General features: G+C 38.9%; 1 protein-coding gene across 1 annotated transcript in view; it reads left to right on the forward strand.

Moving 5' to 3' along the window:
- Myo3b (myosin IIIB) overlaps nucleotides 1–19,707 on the forward strand; it is a 425,075-nt gene that overhangs the window by 246,701 nt on the left and 158,667 nt on the right. The window lies entirely within an intron of this gene.

Consider the following 19,707-nt stretch of genomic DNA (forward strand, 5'->3'; position numbering starts at 1 on the left):
ATCCTCTCAATGCAGTCCATGATGTTCCTGACCCATGATGTTCATATTCCACATGGGACTGTGTTGGATGTCACTTTCCTTTGTCAGGGTCTCTTTCCCAGCCTCTGTTTGTGCTCTAAGCATAGTCTTTAATGTTTGCTGTACTCAAGGAGACATCTTTTTCCTGTTTCATACTACCATAATTTATAACGTGCTCCACAAAGCCTTCTTTTTGTTTCTGTGGGTCTGTAGTTTTTCCTTCTTCTTATACAATATCTGCATTAAGTTGTCGACCTGCTGTCTCTGGGTTTGGAATTCACCAACAGCTTTCTCCCCATTCCCTTTCACTACATTGAGTCCTACATGGGGTCCAAGTTGAATCATATTCTTCCTTTGGGCAGAGTTATAACTGTGTAGCACTCCTATGGCATCTTCCCTGGGTGTAGAAGCTCAAATATAGCATCTGATGGCCAGCTTCTCAAATGAATACAAAGTTCTCTCATGTTGATTCAATTTATGGACTGAGTTTACTTTCAGAAAATTCTGATAAACTAGTCTTCTACCTAGATCAGCTTCCAGAATTCTAGAGTCCAGTGGAAAAAGAAAGCTGAAAGTTTCAATGCTCAGTATGTAGAAGCATTCATCTACCCACTGTTTGGGTTTAGTATCACTCACCTCTGAGTGACTATAAACAGAAACCTTCTGTTCTAGAAAATCTTCCTCTACAACTGGGGAGGAAAATCTGGTGATAAGGCTGCTTCTTCATTACTTGTACTTATTTATTTATTTTTGGTACTAGGGATGTTCTAAACTCAGGGGCACTTTACCTCTGAGCTAAGCCCAGTCCTTTTTTTTTTTTTTTTTTTAAAGTACTAGAGATTGAATCCAGGGGTGCTTGATCACTGAGACACATCTCCAGTCCTCCCACCTGTTTTTTTTTTTTTCAGTTCGATCTTTTTTTTTTTTTCAATTTTTTCATTTGGGGTTGTTCAAAATCATTTACAAATTTCTTGACATATCATATTCCACACTTTGATTCAAGTGGGTTATGAACTCCCACCTTCACCCCATACACAGATTGCAGAATCACATCAGTTACACATCCATTGATTTACAAATTGCCATCCTAGTGACTGTTGTATTCTGCTACTTTTCCTATCCCCTACTATCCCCCCTCCCCTCCCCTCCCATCTTCCCTCTCTACCCCATCTGCTGTTGTTCAATTCTCTCCCTTGTTCCCCACCTTTCCCCTCACAACCTCTTATATGTTATTTTCGTGTAACATTGAGGGTCTCCTTCCATTTCCATACAATTTCCCTTCTCTCTCCCTTTCCCTCCCACCTTTCGTCNAGTTGCTCAGGACCTCTCTAAGTTACTGAGGCTAATCTTGATACAAACCAGGTTGCCCTACAGCTGTCCTTGCTGCAGTTTAGGATTAATTTTCTTGCTAAATCTGTTACCATTTCCCCATCTGCTTTCTTGTTACCAAAATCTTGTGATTATCTTCGCCCTCCCCCACCTTTGTCTTGAGGTATTGGGGCTTGAACCCAGAGGTGTTTTACCATAGAGCTACAACTCCAGACCTTTTTAGTTTTTATTTTAAGACAGGGTCTCACTGAGTGGTCCAGCCTGGCCGTGAGCTTGCCATCCTCCTGCCTCAGCCTCCCAAGTTGCTGGGATTACAAGCAAGTGCCACCGTGGCTGCTTCTCACCCTTTCTTAACTTCTTTTCTCTTTCTGCTCACAAAGGACTTATACCTTTAAAATATCCCTTACTGTCATTTTATTGGGATTTCAGGAGTAAGAAGAATAAATGTATGTACTCAATCCACCATTTTTACCTAGTCATATTCTGAGTGTATTAGCTATCTAAAATATGAATGAATAAAACTAAGCAGTAAGAAAAATAAATACAAAATAAGTTATTCAATATATTCCCTCTTTCTTGCAACTCACTTGCAATTTTTTAAGGTTTATTTTTACTTCCCTGACCCAGGACATCATAGTTTTACATATCACAATGTAGGAAATTTCTGAGAAAGATCACTTCTCCTTTATGTGAGATTTTTATATCTGTAATCCTGAGACTAATTGATAAGTGAATAAGACCTTGATTTTTTTCTTTTCAGTGGTTTAATATTTCTATTGTTCTTTTCCTTTGTCTTCCCTTTATGACTAAAAGGAAGTTAAGGAGGGTTATTATAGGCATTTACCACCACACCTGGCTCCAGTCCTATTATTATTATTATTATTATTATTACTATTTTATTTGTATTCCCTGGCAACATAAGGCCACATGCAATACAAGAGAGAACCTGTAAATCTTTAGAGAAACTAGAGTCTAATTGTGTGGCTCCATGGAATGAATAGGAGTTTCTCATATTCTTTTGGTGGAGTAATTATCTCAGCAGCTTCAGAAACCATACTTTTCTTCCAGTGGTCCTGCTGTCATTCAAAATAATTTTTATTTTACTTGGAGCTTTCTTCAGACCTATGCATACAATTATTTTATTTGTCTCACAGAAAAACTTAGTTTGACCATATTGTCTGTTAGAGTCAGCTCCAAATTTATTGTGGCTATTTGAAAAAATTAACACAAGATCCCCACAGTTGACCAATTGGCTTTCTTGGATTCTAGAATAATCCTTTGAGATCCAGATACTTTTGCCAGTAGAGGGTCTGGAATCACTTTGGACACCCAGACATTTTTTCAAGCTATTGTTTTTATTATTTATTTATTTATTTTGGTATCAGGGATTGAACTCAGGGGCATCTGATCACTGAGCCACATCCCCAGGCCTATCTTGTATTTTATTTAGAGACAGGATCTCACTGTTGCTGAGGCTGGCTTTGAACTTGCACTCCTCCTGCCTTAGCCTCCCAAGCTGCTGGGATTACAGGCATGTGCCACTGTGCCTGGCTTGAGCTGACTATTATTTTTAAGGCCTTCATATTTGGACTTTTGATTGTAGGCTTTAACCCTCAGACTTATCCCAGAGATGTCCCTAGGGATGAATCCAAGATGCAGATGTAGGTATCTCACTACCAGATCAAGCCACCAACCTCAGGCCTTTTCTTCAATTCTTGATCATTGACACATCCTCCCTGTTAACAAGACAAAGTGTATAATGAGGCTCTGTCAATAAGGCAAGCCCTGTACTGAGGTGCTGAGCACACAAGGACAGAGAAGCACATTCTTGCCTTTAATGTCACTCAGCCAATAGAAAATCATATAGGAAGGACTATAGAGGAACCCGACAAAGAACTTCCTAAACATTTTTTCGCTTTTGTCTATTCCCTGCCATACCTTTGGAACCCTATTATGTCTCTCAGTGGAATTTTTGCCTGGCCTTCAGGTGTACTTGGCATTCCTAACTCACTCACCTTTGCCCTGCCACGTGACTCTTTACACTGACATCAGAGTGATGTTTATAAAACTTGTGGTTCTATCATCAACACAGAGCTGTGCCTATTCCTCATCACCTAGATGATAAGATCAGTGGGCAGGGCTTTCCATAATTGACCCCAATCTACTATTCTCATTTTTTCCCCTACTGCTTTCCCTCACCCACCCCAGACTAGTGCCTGCCTGACCTTGGGCCCTCCAGGCCATGCTCGATGGCTGTACTTTGTCTTCTCCCTGGGAAGCCTTCTGCATATGGAAGTCTCCCTTCCTCTCCATTTCTAGCCCAGCACCTTCCTGTGAAGGCTGCCTGGAGACCAAGCTGGAGGCTGCTCCATCCTCTGCGTCCACACTGAACCAACGTTGATATGCCTGCAATTGGAATGTTCTCTTATTTTTATCCTAACATGTCTGTCTGCCCCACTAGACTATGAACTTTGGAAGAAATAGTAGGCGTTATTTGTTGTTGTATTTCTAACATCTCAGATGCATGGTGTCTGGCCCATAGTGTGTGTTCCTTGTTTTCTAAATGAAGGACTCTATTAGTCAGAAATGCATTTAACTGTGAGTAGCAGAGAAAGAAAGATTTTTAGTGGCTTCAACCAGAGTTTCTCAACCTTGCAACCTGATACTTGGATATTTTGGACCAGATAATTCTTCATTTCTGGGACACTGTCCTACATCTTATAAGATATTTAGCAGCTTCTTGCCTAGCTTCTACCTGCTAGACAACAATACCCACTGCTCCCCACTACCAGCTGTTGTGACAATCAAAAATGTCTCTAGGGGATTGGGGATAAAGCTCAGTGCTTGCCTAGCATGTGTGATGCCCTGGGTTTGATCCCCAACTATGAAAAAAAAAAAACTCTAGATCTTTTCAAATGTCTCCTTGGGGGCAAAATCATCCAAATTGATAACCACTGGCAAATGGGCTCATTGGTTTATTCTTTCATAAAAAGGAATTTAGAGGTAAGCATGAGTTCAAGTACTAGCTAGAGATGGGAACTCAACAGGGAATAAGGAATTAGGAAACCAATCCTTTGGGATAACCTGGGACTTATTTCCCCTGAAACTACATGGGTGAGAGTCTCACATAAACAGACCTCAGTGTGCCATTCAGATAAGCTAGGCTTTCTGTGGCAAGGTGAACAAAACCCTCAGTTCCCTGGAAATTGACTTCGATGGAAGTGAGGGACATGTTAAGAGACAGTACTTCAGGGGAAAAGGGATAGCTGGAACACTGTGAGGAAATTATGTCCATGCTTAAGTGAATAGTCCACAGGGACCTTCTGGGGCAGCAGTCGCATGGTGGCCGGCTCTGGGATGAGACCTCTAACTGCTGTCCTTGCAGGCTGCTCTTCCTGCCCACCTTCCTTTGGTTGCTAACCTCTCCAATTGTGTGTGTGTGTGTGTGTGTGTGTGTGTTTTGATACCTTTTGGGTAGTTTATATATTCGAGTATCAAGGAGGTAGGACTTCAGATGACTTCTTTTAACAGTTATGTCACCATTATTCTAATCTTGCAATAAGCAAGCAAAAAAAAATTTATAAGTGCCTTCTAGAATCATCAAAAGACTCTGAGGGATAGTCTGGTATAACCTCACTGACGGATAGGCTGAGGTAAAAGAAGTGAAGTAGCTTTCCTGAGGTCCCATCTCTAGGAGGTGGTGATTTATCTGCCTCTCCAGGTTGCTAAAGACTGAAGAGAATTTCTGTGACCACCTCCAGCCATTCTTTGGGGGCAGGATGAGTTCAAAGTGTCCTTGCTACTGCTGAAAGCTTCTCAGCTTACCTCAGGGTATAGAAGATTCAAAACCCAAAACAAATCATTTTGCTCTTGTTGCTGACAGCTGCCTTTCACATATTCAATTATCAGAAAAATCATCTTTGTCGTTGATAGCTCTGCAAATTTAGCCAAGAATTTGTAGTGGTGATTTGAAAAGTGGATGCAAGAAGTGATATCAATCACATTGTTCTTCAAAGATACTGAGTGGTGGCGGTCAAAATACATTCAGGCTATCTTTCCTGATTTCCCTTATGTTCTGCATTATGAGCAGCTTCAGAAACTAACTCAGTCACAGAGAACAATCTACTTATCCAAAGAAACACAGCAAGTCACTGCCAAGCTATGGAGTCAGTGTAAGAAGAATTATTAAAAGGGGGGAAAAAAAGAAAAGATGTTGTGAAGGTATTGAACAATATTTATTCAGTTGAGAAGACTCACTCAGGACATTCAAATCAAATTTCCAGGCTACCCTATAAAAATCCATGACTGAACAGGCATGATGACCCACACCTGTAATCCTAGTGACTCCTGAGACTAAGGCAGGAGAATCACAAATTTGAGGCCAGCCTGGGCAACTTAGCAAGACCCTGTCTCAAAAATACAACATCCCTGGGTTCAACACCCAGTACTCACCCCATATCAAAAAAATCAAAAGCAAAAGCTGAGTTCAAACTCTCTTTCCTTTCCTGGGGATTCCTTACTATAAATTTCAGTGAGGCTAATATATGGTAGGTAGTGATAATAATGAAGCAGAAAAATTAATGAAGATAATAATGAACAAAAGGAAGAAAATCGGGGAGAGGAGAAAGAATAAAAGAAAACCTTCCAGGCCAGGGAAGATAAATACCTGGCCTGTGGCAGCACTTTGCTGTCTAGACCCAGCTGTGCACCAGGCTCCTCAATCAAGGCCTTTTTCCTTCAGAACTTGAATGTGACTTTGGAATTCTTCCCAACACCAGGCTCTGGGAAACAGCTGCCCAGACCATCAGCTGACCTGCACTGACCTCTACATTGACCTCTGCCTTACAGCTGAGCACCATGCTTTCAGGTTGACTCAAAGGAAAGATTACTAGCTACTTTTCCTTACACATTTGGAAGAGAAAAATGGATATTTGTCAAAGAAAGGAAGAGAAGAAGGGAGAGATGAATATTATATTGAGTATCTGCTTATGACAGGCTTCATGCTAGGGTTTTACATATATCATTGCAACATTGGTATTAACCCTCCAAATAGATTAATATTATTCTGATTTTACAATTGAAGACGGTGGCTCAAAGTCACAGACAGTATGTGGTGGAGTCAAAAAGTGAAATGAGTTATTGAATTTCAAAGCCCATCTTCAAAGTAAATAGGACAGTTGTTGAAGTCAGTTTTTTCACCACTGTGACCAAAAGACCCAACAAGAATAATTTTAAAAGAGGAAAAGTTTATTTGGGGCTCATGGTTTCAGACGTCTCAGTCCATATATGGCTGACTCCATTGCTTTGGGCCCAAGGTAAGGCAGAACATCATGGCAGAAGGGTGCAGTAGAGGAAAGCTGCTCAGGACATGGCAACGAAGCAGCAGCAAGCAAACTCAGCTCACCAGGGACAAAATGTATATCTCCAGTGGTCCACCTCCTTTGGCTACACCCTACCTCCTCTAACCACCCAGTGAATCCATTCAAGTGGATTAATGCACTGGTTAGGTTAAGGGTATCAAAACCCAATCATTTCACCTCTAAACTTCCTTACATTGTCTTATATATGAGCTTCTGGGGGACACCTTGTATCTAAACAATAACAACAATTGAATTTATCTGAATATTCACGGCAAAAGCAGTCTAAGGAACTCAGTCAGAAAACATGTCCATTGATAATTTTCTAATTGTAAGATAGAGTCAATAGTTTGAAGTTTAGCTTTTTATTACAAATTGATTAGTGAATAAACCCAGCCTCAATTTCCAATTCCCAGTTTAATTGTGGTTTTCTTCCCTTTATGTTATTAAACTTATAATGCAATAGCAACAGAAATATTTATTAAATGCCTATTGTATACAAAATGCTGTAGTGAGTTGTACTGTATCAGAAGGAGTTTATAATCTCAGGACTGTGCAATCTAATAGCACAGATCCGTGTGACTTCTTGTCCTAAGGCCCAAATTTAGGAGTCTTCCTAAGGGTACAATGAATATAATGGCTTTTTTCCTCCCTGGCAGCAGATGGTGGCCAGCTGTTGTCTCTTTACTCAAGGCCAAACATGAAGGGAAAAAATTAAAATAAAAGGGCTTATGGTAAATATAAGAACTTAATAAACTAAATCTGGAATCTTAAATACATGAAGGGAAATGGGCAATTGGGTGTAATTATCAAATTATCCAGACCAAAATAGCTCTGCTACTTCCATTTTCTAAACAAGAGAAAATTACTTATATTTATTGAATTATTCAGATAATTGTCCAGTATTTGGGGTTTCTGAACAGTCTGGGTGGTCATTGATAGAGAGTGCAAATCCCTCAATGAATATTTAAAACAGGAAAACAGTTAAAGCTCTTTGCCACATGACAGGGGATATTCCTACTTAGATGCAAGTGATATTGGTTGAATTTTTTAAATCTATGCTTCTTTTGGCCAGGATTTGGGCCCATTATAATTAAACCATAATGATTTTTACCTAGTGTTTGAAATTAATTTTTAAATATAAAAATAATGTATGAACACATTTCCTCTAAAAATTTTGAGTATTATATAAAGACTATGATTTTTTCCCCACATTCTTAAATTTATTTCCCAGCCTCTGCCCAATCACTGCCCCTCATTAAAGTTGCCACTGTTAACTCTTTCAGGAGTTTTACTTTCAGAATACACACGCACATGGAACTAGAAAGAGAGAGAAAGAGAAAATAAAGCTCTGTATTTTTAGCTCAACTTGAATCACACTTCTTGTACCATTTGGCAACTTGTTTTTCTATTTAACAATGTGTATTAGATACAAATCCATGTTGTTCCATCACTCTCACATGTTCTTCTCAACTCTTTCATTGAAATCCATGATATGTTTTTAGCCATTTCTCTACTGGTGGACGCTGAAATTGTTTCCAATTGTTTGTCAGCGATGCTCAATGACAAATCCTAAGTATTATACACATGTGAGGATTTCTTCAGGGTAGATTCTGAGCAATCAACCTTTTCCAAGGGAAAATGATGTGCTCCAGACACCCCATGTCATTTGAGTCTAACAAAGAGAAAAGATGACAGAGACCAGGGAGCCATTTTCTTTCCTGGCACCTGACTGCCAGGGTTCTGTTTCTCTCAGTGGTTCTCCAGCTTTCTCAGAGAGTCTCCTGAGGAGTTTATTAAAATGATTCCTGGGCCCAACCCCCACAGGTTCTGATTCAGTAGGGGTTGGGGAAAGTGTGTGAGAGAGAGAGAGAGGAGAAAATTTGCATTTTTCCCAAATTTCCAGTTGGTGGTGCTGCTGCTGACTGGGAGACTAGGCTGAGAACCAGGATTCTAGGTGGATGTTGAGACTATCCTGTGAAAGAGAGACCGTAGGTGAGCTTCTAAGAGCCCCTAACAGACTATCTAGGGAAACTAGGAATCTTTCAATTTATTGTTCAAATATAAAGCAGTAACTCAAGATTTGTTACCATAATAATATTGCATCAATGATAAACATCAGTTTTAAAATCACAGAAGCAATTCTTTGAGCCCAGGAAGAAGTCAACACATGTCTTTGTTAGAAGGAATCTCAAAAGGTCATCAGGTCCAATTGCCTTACTAAAATACCTAGAAATCCTTTGGTAATGTTCTTAATCTTATGAACTTCCCATTGAATTTACTCCTTGACCTCCAAGACAGCCCATTCCATGTTTATAGATGTCTGATCACCACATGTCCTCCCTACACCCGAACAAAATCATCCTGCAGAAGCTTCTAAACTTCCATCCCAGTTCTTTCCTCTGGGCTTTACTGAACAGATCATCTCCCTTCTCCACTTGATGGCAGTCAATTATCATGTTCCCCTAAGTCAGAAGTTCTCAAACTAGAGTTGAATCTCCATATGAGCTTATTAAATTATAGATTCTTGAGGTCAACCCCAGAGACTCTGATTCTATGTCAAAAGAATCCTGTTTGGCTTAGGAATCCTCATCTTCCGTGAAGCCTCCAGGTGAATCTGATGCAGGTGGTGTGCACATAACTGTTGAAGAGCTCCTTCAGCAGCTCCACAGATGGCATGACTTGTATTCCCTTACTGTCCTGGTTGCTTATGGCTGCCTGTCAGAATACCACAAAATATACTCATTGAGTTTTTCCACCTCAATTTGTTATTCTTCACAGCACTTACTCCTACCTAAAATGATGTCCTTCATATTTTTGTTTAGTGTTTGTCTCCCCCACTAGTATATAAGCTTCATGAGGACAGGGAAATTGTCTACATTACTCATTCATGTCATGTAGCACTTCTGCTCGTGCTTGGTACATTAGTAGGTCCTACATTGCATTAGTCAGCTTTTTCATTACTATAGCAAAATACTTGAGGCACGAATGAAGAAAAAAGTCCACTTAGTTCACAGCTTTGGAAGTTCAAGGGCAGGGCATGGCACTGGCTCAACTCTGGTGAGTGTTCTCTTTGGATGGGTCATTTCCTGGCAGTTGGACAATGGCAGGAGCTTATATGTGAGAAAGAGCTCATCTCCTGAAATAGGAAGCCAGAGAGAGACTCAGGGGTCAGTTTTGGACTTTCATAACAACTCACTCTTCTAAGAACTCACTTCAGGAGACCAGTACTCCCTTCCAAGGGTAGTGATCCTAGGAAGATCCAAGGCACTCTTGCCAATTTACCCCACTTAAAGTTTCCACACCTCCCAAAACACCAACTTAGGGTTAAAGCCTCCAACACACAAACCTATGGGATAAAAACAACGACTAAGCCAGAGTATAAACTTTTATTTAAAGAACAAATGAATGGAGGTGAAAAGCCAGTTTAATATAGAAAGTAGTCAGTGGGGACAACATGGTTATACTCAAGCTCTAAAACTACCCAGAATGTATAATCTATCCTGAAAGAAGATGTTTGTTTAAAGATTTTAGAAATATGAAAATAAAAATGTTTCAGTCTATATAACAATCCTTGGAAAAAAATTCTTAACTAGGCCTGTGCGAATCTTCATTTAGAGGTACAGATGTTTTATATGCACTCAAATTGGAGGTATGAAATCCAAGCCGAGCTCCTTCATTGTGGGTTAGAATTTCAAAAGCATTTTAAAAAGATACAAATCTTTCCCAAACTATGTAAAATGCAGATGCAGAAGGATGGATCAAGGTGAGAGATGCAATTTAAAAGTGAGAGGGGTTCTAAAAAGTCAGTGCTCACCCATGTTAATTTTTTTATTTAAAATGAGTAATTCTTCTTTCTTTCCCTTCAGAAGTAAAAATAATCATTAGGAAAAAGTAGAGAAATTAATTTTTTGTGTGTGTATTGTTCATTGTCAGAGAATGCAATTGAGAACAAAAAGCCCAGCCTCACCAGTAATTAAGGAAATGCAAATTAAAACCATAATTCAGTAGTCAGCCTCTGAATCCATGGACTCTGCATCCAAGGATTTAACCAAACTTGGATGAAAATTTAAAAAACAAAACTGCAGTGATACTGAATATGCACAGACTTTTTATTTGTCATGATTCCCTACAATACAATATTTATACAATAATTATTTATATGATATTTATTTTGCACTAGGTATTATAAGTAATGTAGAGTTAATTTAAAGTATATGGAAAGATGTATGTAAGTTATATGCAAATACTACACCATTTTAAATAAGGAACTTAAGTATCTGTGGAGTTTGATATCAATGAGGGTCCAGTGGATACCAAGGGACTACTCTATCATTTTACATCTTGCCTTTCTGGCAGTCAGTAAGTCTGATAATTCCTTAGACTCTCATGAACAGAGAGCAATCTCAGACTCTAGTGGTGAAGTTATCTCACTGGAAAATGGTTTGACTTTCTAAGTTCAACATGAATATATTCCATTAATAGTATTTTCTCTTCAAAAGTTGTAAGTAGAAAAGGGGCCCTATTTCTGAGCCCAGCAGGCCCTTTAGAACTGCTCAATAGGATCAGGTCTACCCTGGTATGAAGACTTCTGCCTCCAGTGTGTATGCATGCTCCTCTGGCCTGGATATTTGTACTTCTTTCTTTCTTTTGTTAAAAGATAACGTGCAGAAGCCAGACATGGTGGCACATACCTGTGATCCCAGCAACTTGGGAGTCTGAAGACTACCACGTTTGAGGCCAGCCTGAGCAACTTAGAGAAACCCTGACTCAATAAAAAAGGCTGAGGATGTAGGCTCAGTAGGGTTCTCCCCTAGTACCAAAACCCCAGTAAGGTTCTCCCCTAGTACCAAAAAGAAAAAAAAAAAAAAGCGCAGAAGAAGATAAAAATCATGACTGGGAAACAGAATAAAGATTTATGTGGTATACATTAAAATAATTTATTCATGTGATATGAGAGAACCAGGCAGATGTTATAATCAGTTCAAAGGAAAAATCAAAACAGCACAGCTACAGCTTATATGAAACAAAGGAATGTTGAGATGCATAGTATATGAAGACAAAACTGGTTTTCCACAGTGGGGAAGAAGTCAATTAAAATCATCACCAGGCTGGACAGAATTTATTTTTCTACCACTTAACTTGTGTTTAGAAAGAGTTGCAAAACAGCTCAAAGAGGATGAACAGCACTAGAATGTGATCACCCAGAGTGTGTGCTAAAGACGGAGCATGTGGCTTTCCACTGAAAAACATGCCTACAGATGCCCCAGTCGGAGCAGAATGTTGGTTGGGTCCATCACACATGGTCAAGAAGATCGTGACAGCTGGTGCTCACATATAGGAAATCAACACTCCTAAGCCCAAAGCCTAAGATTCCAGATCCCTATAGACAATTGCAAGTTCCAATGAGGCGAGAAGGGGTGCCACATCAAAGTCCCGCAGGAATACTACATGTGCCGTGCTGGGTGGACAGCAAGAGCCCAGGGGTGAGGAGCCCAGAGGAGCCTGGCCTTAGAGCTGGAAGACTGGGTGAACCTCTTATCTTCCATTTACAAAATTCTAGACTTGAGCCAGTTTTCTCTCTTTCTCCTCTGTTCAAAGAAATAAACAAACATATATATGTGTGTATATATGTATATATGTATGTAGGGGTGTGTGTGTGTGTGTGTGTATACATATATTTTTTTTAAATCAACGATTCTAAGTTCCCTTCCAGATTTAAGTGTTTCTTGGAGGGGCCAGCTCGTTTCTTGGGCAGAAAGCCTCGTGAGAATGCTCAGATATAGTTTTGAAACTGGACAAGGAAGACATATTTACAAGCATGTGGAGGGATTAAGGTTCCTAGACCCCAAGTAGGTAAAACATCTGTGGGGAACCAAGGGAGAAGAAATGTTAGGGGCGGGAGGAAGTTACCCAAAACAACCTTATGCCATCCCCTGGTTTTCACAGGACTTGCCTGTGAACTCTCAGTGGTATTTTAAGAGCTTCATCACCAAGGTTGTCTCTGTCTCCATTTGGTGTCTAAATGACTGCAAAAGGGACCAGAGCTGTATTAATCAGTGTTTTCCAGAGAACAGATAAGGTGTGTGTGTGTGTGTGTGTGTGTGTGTGTGTAAAGAAACTTCTGTTAATTGATAGTGAAATCTACGTTTGCCTTGTGTTGACACAGGCAGTCCGGTTTTCATCTGACTAGTGTTGGCATAGTATATATCTTTTACTTTTAAATTATTTGTATCTTTGTTCCTTTTTTTTTTGGCAGCATCATATCAATGTTTTACTCTTTCATGTAATCTGAAATTTTCTGTCTTTAAATTGGAGGTGTTTTAACCGTTTACATTTAACATTGTTATTCATATGGCTAAGTTTAATCTATTAATTTACTATTTGTTTTTTATTGGTTTCATGTGATCTTTTCCTCCTTTAAGATTTTTTGAGGATTTTCTATTTCATTTTCCCTTTATTGACCTTCATTGACATAGGAATAGTGCTTTGTTTTGTTATTTTAGGAGTTGCATTATGATTTATAGTATACGTCTTTTACTTCTCCTAGCCTACCTTCAAATGATATTACACCCCTTTAGCTATAGTTAAGAATCTTAAAATAGTTCATTTCAATTAATTTTCTCCTGATCTTTCTGCTATTGTGGTACATTTCATTTCTCTATGAATTATAAACCCCATAATCAACTGCTGTTATTTTTGTTCAGTCAAGTGTATCTTGAAGATATTTAAGTAACAACAACAACAACAACAAAAACATTTTGGCTGATGCAGTGGCACATCTATAATCTGAGCTACTTGGGAAGCTGAGGAAGAGGATGGCAAGTTCCAGGCCAGCTTGGGCAACTTGGAAAGACACTGTCTCAAAATAAAATAAAAAATAAAAAGGTCTGGAGATGTAGCTCAGAGGTAGAGTACCCCCAGATTCAATCACTAGAACTGCAAAAAAGAAAAAAAAATTAAATATTTACTAACCAGTTCCCAGAAAGCATCCTTCATTCCTTCTTAGAAATACCTATTACCACCTTGTGTTATTTTCCTTCTGTGTGAAAGACTTCCTTGAACATTTCTTTTGGTATGAGTCTTCTGGTGAAAAATCCAGTTTTTGTGTATCTGGAAGTCTTTATTTTGCCTTTGTCTTTGAAAGGTATTTTCACTGGGTGTAGAATTTACTTCTTTTAGTAGATTAAAGATTTTATTCTATTGTCTTCCCACTTACTTTGTTTCTATTGAGAAATCTGCTATCATATTTATCTTTGCTTCTCTTTAATGTAACTTATTCCCATACCCCCTTAGTTGTCTTCAAGGTTTTCTCTTTATCAATGTTTCTTGTTGTTGTTTGTTGTTTGTTTGTTTGGTACCAGGGGTACTTAACCACCAAGCCACATCCCTAGTCCCTTTTTATATTTTATTTTGAGACAGGGTCTCACTAAGTTGCTTAGGGCCTCACTAAGTTGCTGAGGCTGGCTTTGAACTTATGATCCTCCTGTCTCAGCCTCCTGAGTCGCTGGGATTACATTGCATACCAGCTTTTTATCACAGGTTTTAAGAAATTTGGATTAATTCCCTTTGGTGTGGTTATCTTTAACTTTTTTGTGGTTGGAACTTTTTGAATCTGTTGTTTACAGTTTTCATCAAATTTGGAAACGTTTTAGTCACTAATTCTTTGAATATTTTTTTTCTACTCCCTTTATTCTTCCTCCCCTCTAAGGACTCCAGTTACATGTATTAAGGCCACTTGAAATTGCCCTACTGTTCACCAATGCTGTTTTTATTTTTTAAATTATTTTTCTATTTTATTTTTTGTAATTTTTTCTGTTGTCATGTCTTCAAGTTCACAAATCCTTGTTTCTGAAATCCCTCATCTGTTGCTGATTCTGTTATGTATATTTTTCATCTCAGACACCATGTAATTTTTATTTCTGAAAGTTCTTTTTAGATTTTTTTATACCTTCTGTTTATTTAACTTTTTAAATATTTGGAATATAGTTAAAATAGCTATATTAATGTCCTTATCTATAAATTTTAATACCTGTGTCTCTTCTGGATCCATTTCAATTGGTTGATTTTTCTTCTCACAATGGGTCATGTTTTCTTGCAGGTCAGGAATCTTGATTTGATGCCAAATATTGCCAATTTTATCTTTTTTGTATCCTTACAAATATCTTTGTGCTTTATTCTGGGATGCAATTAAATTACGTGGAAATAATATTATTCGTTTTTTTCTTGCTTTTTAGATTTGTTAGGTGAAAGCAGAGCTATGTTCTAATATTTTCTCATTATTAAAGCAAAACCCTCCTGAGTACTTTCCGCATTGTCCTGTGAATTATGAGGTTAACTAAACTGGCTGGTAGAATAGGCACTATTGCCAGCCCTGTGTGAGCATTAGGCACAATTCCCTGTAATCCTTACTAATGGTTCTTTCCTCAGATTTGGTAGTTCCCTCCTGTGCCAATCAATAGTCTGCTGAATACTTGAGGAGATCCTCCACAGATCTCCAGGGTTTTCTCTCTCTCTCTAGTTCTCTCCTAGTATTCTGTCCTGCAAATTCTAGGTGCTTTGATTTTAGCACCAAATGCATGGTGGTAGAGTCTGAAGTCTGATCAGTTAAGTTTAGCTTCAATTCTGCCCACATTGCATCTAGAAGAGCTCAGGTCCAGCTCTTATAAGAAAAAAATAACCTTGTTGATAACTGATCAGAAAAACCCAAAGATTCCAAAATTACCAAACATTTCTCTTCCTTTGTAATTTAAGTTTCCTTTCAGTAGATATAGAGTCCATCTTGAATAGCTCCTTCTCCATGGCCCCTCAGTCTTTTCAACTTCCACCCAATCTTTAAAGTTCTGTTCCCTCTAGGGGAAAGCTTAGAAGTTCTTGGGAACCTGATATTCTTTGTTCTGTCTCCATTCTGGAAGGTCAGTGTTTGGACATTACAGGTTTTTATGTTCCTCACATTCTTATGAGTGGAACCATGATGAAGACCAAGAAGTCTTCCTCTTGCCTGAGACGGACCAGGACTCAGAGGACAACTTCAGTGCATTTAACACAGTCTCTGTTTCTTTTCTTTATCGACCAAGGACTTTCTCCATTTGTACTAACTAACACAAGTAGGGAAAATGAGAAATAAAAGTTTCTTTCTCCTCAAAGGAAATAGTCAAATTGATTAAATAGGCTTTGAAGTTTGGCCAAGAAATTTACCACCATTGATTTGGTAAGAGATGTCTACATTCCATACAATTGCATTTTGTTGGGGCCTTTTTATGGACTGCATAATAAAGTGTAATAGATAAACAATGAAACTTTAAAAAATACCTATTCTTTCCAAATTTTCAATTTTTTTTTTCATGTGGACAAATTTATCAGTCTTTTCTGGTGAGAAGCAGCATTTAATTTTACCTTTTTGTTTATTTGTTTGTATCTTTCCTTTGCATCAAGAATCAAACTTCAGTATCCAGATTCATGTCAGTTCTTTTAAAAACTTAATAACTTAGAAGTCAGGCAACTTCAATAATAATTTAGCCTTTGTCATTTATTTTCTGTCACTTTGGATAAGTTACTTCATTTAACTGAAGGTGATTTTTATCATCAATAGAAAGAAGACTTGACATTCTAGAGATCCTTTGTGGTAGTTTAAAAATATATCCACAAATTATTTGATTCTCTTCCCTTTAAATGGTAGAATTTAAATTCTCATTGAGTATGAGTTGGACTTAGTGACTCACTTGTGGTGAATAGAAGCATATGGAAGAACCAGGGGTATGTTATTTCTAAGCCTAGGTTATAAAAGGCATTCCAAATTCCTCTTTGGGCTCCCTGTCTCTCCCATGGATCCCCTGATCTGAGAAAAGCCATATTCTATGTGGTGAAGGTACTCAGGCAGCCTTCTGGAGAGGCCCATGTGGCCAGAACTGAGGCTTCCTACCAACAGCCAGTGAGGAACTGAGTTCTCCCAACAACAAGCACAGAAGTGAGTCATCCTGGAAATGAATGCTCAAGTGCCAATCAAGCCTTTAGATGACTGCAGCCCTATGCAACATCTTGACTAAAATCTCATCAGAGACCCTGAGCCAAAATTACCCGATAAGCTACTGCTGAGTTGTTGACTCTCAGAAATTGTGAGATCAGTTTTTAAAACAAATATGTTTTTTTTGAAGCATTAAGTTTGAGGTAATTTGTTATGTAGTAATAGAAAACTAACATATCCTTGAACCTTACCAATCCTTCCAGTTTGTTTCCATAATTTTAACACAGGAGGATACATTACTCATATTTTACATGTTGCTTTGCCTATTATATTTTAAAACATATCCTCGAACAGCTTGCGTTTCATATAACAAAACATTTTCGAAAACTAAACAACATTTTGAATAGCAATATTTTTTCAGCTGAATAATTACTCTTTTGATGGCTTATATGTTTTAATAAAATGAGATGTTATGAAATTTATCACCTTCCATAGGGTTCTGGAGCAGGAAGAACTCTTAGGTCCTTAGAGGGCCATCAAAATGGATGGGAAGCTCTTGACATTATGTACAATGTGTTATGTTAAGAGCATTTTCTAAGATAGATATCTGTATCTTGTCCCAGATATTCATAGTCTTGAACCCCTCATCTACCACCTTAAAAAAAAGAATTAAGAACCACTAATTTGGTTCAGGAACACAAGTGAGTGACTTGCCCATAGAAGTTGTCTGACTCTTAACTCAGTGCTCAGACTCCAGCCTGTGAGATCAATTCTACCTACAAGAGGCATCTTAGGGAAGAACTGGTTTTTATCAATGCTGTCATGTGTCAAGACCCTCAAAATAGACATGTACACTTAGTATTTTCGCTACTGCCTACCTCCTGTTTGTTCACTTGATCAACTGCTTCAGAAAGAAGGTGGGATGGATCTCCCCCAAAAGACCCTCTTCCTGGCAGGCCTCATAGATTGGTTCCTTTTGTGTAGCCTTGACATTGAAGCCCTCAGGAGCTCAAAGTGCTGCTTCACCATGCTGGAATCTGAACTCACTCCATGGAAGATATGCTTCTATAACTTGATTACTGTACGTAAATCAGTTGTATCTACATTGGTTTTTGAAACTTCACCTCATTGTATTGTCATTACTCATTTCTTTCTAAACTAAGTCAGATGTAAATATTATCAGCATAATAAATTAATAGATTTGGCTTCAAAAACTGAAAAATCAAAGTTAAATCCTAATATTTATGTTACTTCAGGACATATTATCCCTGTTTAAAAATTAGCAGTTGCTAAGTAACATTCATAGATGCCTGAAAACTAAGTATAAATCCTTGGTTGGAAAATAGGAACGTAACTTGCATTCCTCTTGCATGTTTCACAGTGCTAGTTATTCGTTAGTTTCTCTTTATTTTATTTTTTATCTTGTACCGAGCATTGAACTCAGGGGCACTCGACCACCGAGCCACATCCCCAGCCCTATTTTGTATTTTATTTAGAGACAGGGTCTCACTGAGTTGCTTAGGGCCCTGCCATTACTGAGGCTGGCTTTGAACTGGTAATCCTCCTGTCAGCCTCCCGAGTCACTGGGATTACAGGCATGTGCCACCATGCCCAGCTCATTAGATTCTCTTTAAATACTTCATCACCAATAGTGCTGAGTACTCACAGTGCCCAAAACTGGGCTGCTAGAAGAAGCTGAGGGAGCCCATGTGACAAGTGGCCAGGGAGGAAAGTGCAGGAAATCCTGGTTTTACCACCGCCTGTTACAGCTTAAGCGCTCTGTACATCAGCTTTACCACGACCTCATACAAACCTTCCATCCATCCCATCAGCCTCATGAACACCAGGACAGTCTTTTTGCTATGACCAAAGACAAGCCAGAGAAACCATGATGAAACTACAGTCCTGGAGAGAGTCAGGCTGAGGAATCTGTGCCAATGTCGTGAGCTGCCCACATAGGCCCAGGCTGGGCTCCTCCCACTGAGCTCTGGAGGACATCAGCTGTTAGAAGATCCTGGACCAAAGGATCCACCACCATCAACCGCCCCAGCCACTATCCTGGGTCTAAGGACACTATCCTCCCTCTCAAAGGGTGGGAACCCAGACTCAGAGCCGTGGAAAGGGTCCCAGGATTTCTGAATGCAGAAGTATCCATCAAATCCAGCCCTGTAGCCTAACTTATAAAACAGTTTGTAGCACGAAAATAAAATTGACTCAAGTACTGGTCAGGTATATTGATTTTTCCATAAACCAAAAGATATGAGTCCTTTTGACAAGAAGAAGGGACATGTTTCCTATGTTGATGATTTTTTACGAAAATAAAAACAGTTATATATTTAAAAGCGATTTCAAATTAGCAGATTAACCTTGTCAGATGAAGAAGGAAAAAAAAATCCTTTGACAAAGGAATAAAGTTTAAGCTTTCAGGAGGTTGAATTTAATAATAGATGGCAGCAAAGAGCAGAAAAAAGATCCTTGAAAGTTTTCTGAAGAAAAACTAAGGTAAGATTTTCTAAAGGGATAGTATATATAGCAAGTTATTTATTTTTAAAAACAGGGAGACTGAAGAAGAAAGGAGGGGCTAGGGATGTAGCTCCGTAGTAGAGTATGTGCTTAGCATTTGCAAAGGCCTGGGTTCAATCGTCAGCACCACCATGCCCCTTAATCACCACCCCCCACCCCCAAAACAAAAAGAAGAAGAGGAGGAGGAGATGAAAGAGGAAGAGGGAGGAGAGAGGAGAAAAAGTCTTTTGGTAGTGATGGCATTCAGGACATGCCACCCCAAAGCTTGGTACCTTGTCATCTGAGAAAACCTCAGAGGCAGGAAGGTCACTCTGACCTTGTGTCCTGAGGCAGGTCACAAAACCTAGGGGGAATTTTCTGACTTTCCCTGAAACAAGTCATAGACTCTTATGTGAGAGAGATCTTCCCTATGCCCAGAGAAAAGGAAGGCCCTCATCTCTAAGAACACTGGAACATACAGAAGAATCTGAAGAAATCCACAGGCCTTGGGAAATGCCACCCCTCCCCCGCACCTCC

This window comes from Marmota marmota, unplaced genomic scaffold (genome assembly GCF_001458135.2).
Source record: "Marmota marmota marmota unplaced genomic scaffold, marMar, whole genome shotgun sequence".
Taxonomy (NCBI): Eukaryota; Metazoa; Chordata; class Mammalia; order Rodentia; family Sciuridae; genus Marmota; species Marmota marmota.